The sequence below is a fragment of the Oncorhynchus tshawytscha genome, linkage group LG21, assembly GCF_018296145.1.
Source record: "Oncorhynchus tshawytscha isolate Ot180627B linkage group LG21, Otsh_v2.0, whole genome shotgun sequence".
Taxonomy (NCBI): Eukaryota; Metazoa; Chordata; class Actinopteri; order Salmoniformes; family Salmonidae; genus Oncorhynchus; species Oncorhynchus tshawytscha.
In genome coordinates, this window is record NC_056449.1 from 16573540 (window position 1) to 16579539 (window position 6000).

Here is a 6000-nt window from a genome sequence, read left to right on the forward strand (position 1 = left end):
TCCAGTGATGATCCATGGCACGAAGCCTCCAGTGATGATCCTTGGCAAGAAGCCTCCAGTGATGATCCATGGCAAGAAGCCTCCAGTGATGATCCATGTCCATGGCACAAAGCCTCCAGTGATGATCCATGGCTCGAAGCCTCCAGTGATGATCCATGGCACGAAGCCTCCAACGAGGAGTCATGGCACGAAGCCTCCAGTGATGATCCATGGCTCGAAGCCTCCAGTGATGATCCATGGCACGAAGCCTCCAACGAGGATTCATGGCACGAAGCCTCCAGCGATGGTCTCCAGTCCGGAGCCTCCAGCGACGGTCTCCAGTCTGGGGGCCGCAGCGAGGGTGCCCAGTCCGGGGCCCACAGCGAGGGTGCCCAGTTCGGGGCCCGCAGTGAGGGTGCCCAGTCTGGGGCCCGCAGCGAGGGTGCCCAGTCCTGGTTTGGTCAGGGTGTGATTTGGGTGGGCATTCTATGTTTTGTTTTCTATGTTTCTTTATTTCTACGTTTTGGCCGGGTATTGTTCTCAATCAGGGACAGCTGTCTATCGTTGTATCTGATTGGGAATCATACTTAGGTAGCCCTTTTTCCCTCCTTCAGTGTGGGTAGTTATCTTTGTTAGTGGCACTTAGCCCTGTAAGCTTCACGGTTGTTTTGCGTTTCTAGTTTTGTTGGCGTCATTTTAAATGAAAAGAGAAATGTACGCTTGCCACGCCGCACTTTGGTCCTCTTTCAACGACACCCGTGACAGGTACCCCCTCCCCTGTATATTGCCTCGTTACTGTTATTTTATTATGTTACTTTTTATAATTTTTTACTTTTGTTTGTTTGGTAAATATGTTCTTGACTCTTTCTTGAACTGCACGGTTAAGGGCTTAAACATTGGTTAATTAAACATGTCACAGTAAAGTCTACACGTTTTGTTTTGTTTTGATATGTGGAAGCATGTGGCTAAGTAAATTCTGAAATGTATTTATAATCAGCCTGATATTGATTTATAAGCGGTGCATCTATCAGCCTGTCAGATATTGAATATTCACCCAAGGAATCCTTTTAACAAGAAACAGTAGAGGAGAAAGCGTGTTCAAGCCCAAATCAAATTCATTTTTGAAAGCAGATGGAAGATGGTCATTCATGTTTGCGCTAGACATGCCAACAAGACACAGCATTTGTCTATTTTCATAATGACCTGTGTTATTCGTTCGTCAAGCCACAGTATGACAATGCCATTCAGGTTTCTCACTCTACCCGACAAAGGTCATCGTGTTAAAAAAAAAATGAAACCCAATGTTGGCAGAACTGCGAGCATTGATTTTCCTATTCCTTAATGGACTGTCTAAAAATATGCCGCTGTGCTCGGGCCACGTCTTCCCTTTCATACAGTTCAACCGCGCTACTTCCGACAGAGAAATTATGTGCTTAACCTCCTTTAATGGTGGAATATTTGCTTCTACAGTCTGGATAATAACATGATGATGCTAATGTTACAGTAATGTCCTGTAAAGAGCTTTTAGACAGTTGGGAAGGAGGCCTGAAGTATTGACATTTTAAGATGGTGGCATTTTAGAATACTACTGTTAATTACCCTGGACTGAAAGACGATTGTGTAATGTCCACTTAAAGGCTGAGAACCCTATGCATCTCAGAGGCCTGCATAGAGCATGTTCTGGTAGAATTTCTGAGACTGATTCAATTGAAATTTCTCCTCTACATCAATGCATAGTTAGCTTCTAATGGCTAGCCAACATTGAATATGACAATCTCTAGAGCGGAAGTGGGCCTTCTTATTCATCACTGAAGGTCTGACAAGTCTCCTTGATGTATGAGTAGTCCATAGCTACTCTACCCATGATACTCCGATCCGTATAAGCACATCTTACACGTCCTGTATTAGCTGGGGTATAAAATATTAATCTTAAGGGGTAAAATTACAATATATTGTCAAATTTTGTTATTCAATATGTTTGGATAATGACAAAACCATTCAAAAGAACCCTCTGCTTCTGTCTGCATACACATGTTGGATAAATTGTGAAGTAATATTGGCTATAAACAAGACTAAACAAATTCCTAATAGAAATATTAGGCATAATTCACAACTAAGCAGAAAATGTGTAATCTGTGTGGGTCCAAAAGGCATGAGATGATTGAAAATGATTTATTATAGTTAGAAGCAGGTATGTCAGTCATATTTCAGCCGCCTAGTTACGTGCATGCATACTGATTCAAACCGTAGCTGTAGGCAATAAATCAAAAGCGCAGCATTTTTGCCATCAAAGTTGTTTTCTTCTCTAATGTCTACCCCCTGTGAATGTGCTGTCTACAATTCAGAGTAATCACTGGGAAAATAAAAATGCCTTCTATTCGCCTTCCATACTATAATTCAGTGGATGCATAATCCAAGTGAAATGGTAGACCAAGTCTCTGACTCCTCCCTCAGCCACCATCAGACAGCACATATTCCTTTTACAAGGGTTGGGCAAACACACTCAAACAAGCATACACAGAAACACACACACACACACAGACACACACACACTCAAACAAGCATACATACACTCAAACAAGCATACACACACACTCAAACAAGCATACACACACTCAAATAAGCATGCACACACACATACACGCATACACACACATGCACACACGCACACACACACACCCACACACACACACACACACACACACACACACACACACAAACACACACACACACACACAAATATATGTATATACACACACACACTCAAACAAGCACACTCAAACAAGCATACACACAAACATACACACAGACGTGTGCACACACACACACTCAGACGCACATATACCTGGACTAAATCGTTTAGCAGATTCAAAATGCTGTGAAAGCAAAATCAGTGTTGCTAATCCACAGTGAAAAGCAGTAGAAGGCTGAATGATGTCCAAATCAGATATTCCCTTCACCATGTAACCCCGGATCAGAGTCTGTGCGTCAGTGCGGACACGGTTAACACTCAATAAAACATCAAAGAGGATGAAGCTCACAGCTCTGGACACATACAACTACACACTGAATACACACACACACACACACACACACATTAAATGCACGACCGTCATCATGCTCATTAGATTACACCTATATCTGGACCGGACAAACGATAAGATGAAAAGCCAACATTCTCTTTCATGAGTAATTCCAATACCAGAGTTGTGTCACTTTAATCTCTGAACCATTAGGACAGGTACCATCCTATATACATCCACCAGCTAGCTATAAATTACAGATAAGAATTAGCCGGACCTATTGGTGGAAATTTAGCGACTGTACCTAGGAAACGGTCATCAACTTCATTTCACCCTTTCCTGCCCGTTCCACCCCCGCTACCACCCCTGTCGATGTCTCGCAAGAGGAGACACTTTTTATATTTTCATTTCTAGAGGCAATGGGATTTATTGGACACCGCTTTGCATATTACATGAGGAGGCTGCGTCATATTCATCCTCCACGGCAGGTGCAGGACTTGACAGCCACAGACTATTTATTATTCAATTATTTTAAATATTTCAGGGCAGACAGGATGCACATGCAATCATAAATACTTCAGCCTGTTCCTACAAAGGGGCACTTGTCCGGTGTTGACAGGGAGGTGCTGTAGATTCACTACAACAATGCTGCAGTAATATTTATAAACCCCTATTTAATATCCCCCCATCATCCTATTAATAATTTTTATCCTCATTTACATACAAGGACCTTGAGGAGACAAAGCACATGCTTATCATCTACATGTTCCATCACCTTATCAGCTTAGCATGACCATGACAGTAAGACAGGAAAGATGCAGAACTGTTTTATGGGGCATGTAAGACATTTGGGCAGCATTCGAAACAACTAAGACATCTTGTTTGCCGTTTGCTAAAGGGAAACACAACCCTTAATATATGGAGTAGCTGTGCAGTCGCGACTCAGAGGCAGGTGGTGAACATAAAAACGTAATCCCATGTCCCAAAGATATGGCCCCTACAAAGATGAAGACAAACACCAGTGGTAATTATGCCCTTCCATCCAGCATTCCTACTGGAAGCCACCATGCAAAGACAGAGACCCCAGAGATAAATTGCTATGCACACTGGCATCTTTTCCTTTCCAACATTCCCCCCCATACCACCCCCTAGATAACCCCCATACCACCCCCTCAACACCCCCATACCACCCCTCAACAGCCCTCTACCCTCTCATCCATAGATCAAAATATCCCTCCTAGCAATCATCTTCCCCCCCGTGCATCAGGATACGGCATGAAGAGAATGAATCGCAGAAAGGCGTTATCGCAACTTTTCACGTCCTGTTAGTGCCACTAAACAGTCTGGAGGTTAGTGAAACACATACCTTTCCGTCTGCTTCTTCTCTCTCTTTTCATCTGCTGCTGAGTGTTGCCGTTCCTAATCTGAGCAGTAGCTGGCTGGATGATACACCAGGAGAGTTGAAGATAGGTCCTTACCTTGACATGCCATCCAGGATCCTATAGTCCACAAGATTAGCTGACTGAAGCTGAGAGCTGCTCCTCCCAAAAATGAAATTATGCTGCCCAAGTCCCCCTGGAACAGGAGCCTCTGAATTAAAAATTCCGTAAAATGTTATTTTTCCTCCTCTGAAGGATGTCCTTCACTGCTGTGTGTTCCTACTTCCTTTATTTCCCAGGTTGTGCTGTATCTTTTCTGTTGTGTCCCCCCTGGTATTCCACCTTATTAAACCCAAACATTGATTGGATCTTCTCCTCCCGCGTTGCAGGCAGGCAGCGATGAAGTGCGAGATCCACAGATGGAGAACACTCCTAGTGCGCACTGGCTCCCCCGAAAGTGACTACAGGCAGTCTGCGCTCTCCACACCTAGAAAACGTGAGCTGTCCTCTGTTCAGCCCAGCATGGAGGGGGGGGGGTCCCCCAGAGTGCAAACTTCGACACCTCTCACCACCCGATAGGAGTTAGTAGTGGATAGCAAACTATTCTTGTAATTTATTTCCCTCGATTTCCTCCTTAAATGTTTTCCCTCTCCAATGTACCTTATTTTGTAGCTCTACTCTCTAGAACGCTGTCTCAGAGACTGGATGCTGAGAAGTGCCGGAATGAAAGCTGCTCTCCCTCTTTCTCTCTCCCCTCCCTCGCTCTCTTTCCCTCCATCTCTCTCTCACTCACTCACTCACACACTCCCCTTCCTGCCTCACACTGCATCTCCCATCTCCTTGTTTTCTCTCCTCTCTCTTTCCTCCCTCTCTCGCTCACTCCCAGGTCTGTTGTCTGACAATTACAGCTTTGGCATTCACAGTCATGTCAGATAGAAAGGTTGGCTGCCTGCACTCCTTAGGAATCGTTAGGGATACAAATAATGGTCAGATAAATATGGATAAGAAAATAGAATGAGTAAAGAAACAACATGACAGCGAATGAAGGAATGAGGAACGAGGAAGTGTAAACCTCTGACTTCATCATATTTGTTTATTTATTAACTGATAAATAGCCAGCATCCATTTAGCATGGGGCATTTCCATCTATCTTTTATTGCATACTACTAGTAGATCGGGTCAGTAGTTGATGTTGGCCAACTGTCAAGATGGATTGAAGATGGAGATGAAAATAGCAGCAGCAACAGACCAGTCTTCTGCATCGAGGCAAGGACAATCCAAGCGCTATAGCAAACTGTGGAATTATACAATTAGCAGCCTAAACAAAATCGCCAGCAGTTCCCTCATACACACAGAATATTACCCTGGACGCGGAAGCTGATTTAGAGACAATAATGCACAACATTTAAAAACTTAGACACTTAGAGACAATATGCACAATATATAGAAACAAAATAAATCTGTCCCTGGAACATTTCAAGTGGAGCTGCTGCATGTACCTAACCTGTCTTTAGACTTTAAATGACTAAAGGAACGTTCAGGCATTATCAGTTTGTCATGTGCCAGGGATAGTGATAGTGTATGAGGGATATTTTTACAAACCAAGCATGAATAATGAC

General features: G+C 43.6%; 1 protein-coding gene across 2 annotated transcripts in view; it reads right to left on the minus strand.

The window, feature by feature from the left end:
• LOC112221038 (leucine-rich repeat and immunoglobulin-like domain-containing nogo receptor-interacting protein 2) overlaps positions 1–5075 on the minus strand; it is a 303359-nt gene extending 298284 nt beyond the window's left edge. The window contains exon 1 of one of the 2 annotated variants that reach the window (XM_024383102.2): positions 4481–5075. The gene's annotated coding sequence lies outside the window, so the exon portion shown is untranslated. Of the gene's footprint in view, positions 1–4368 lie in introns of both variants that reach the window. The other variant, XM_024383101.2, reaches the window with a different exon arrangement.
• Between the last annotated feature and the right edge of the window lie 925 nt (positions 5076–6000).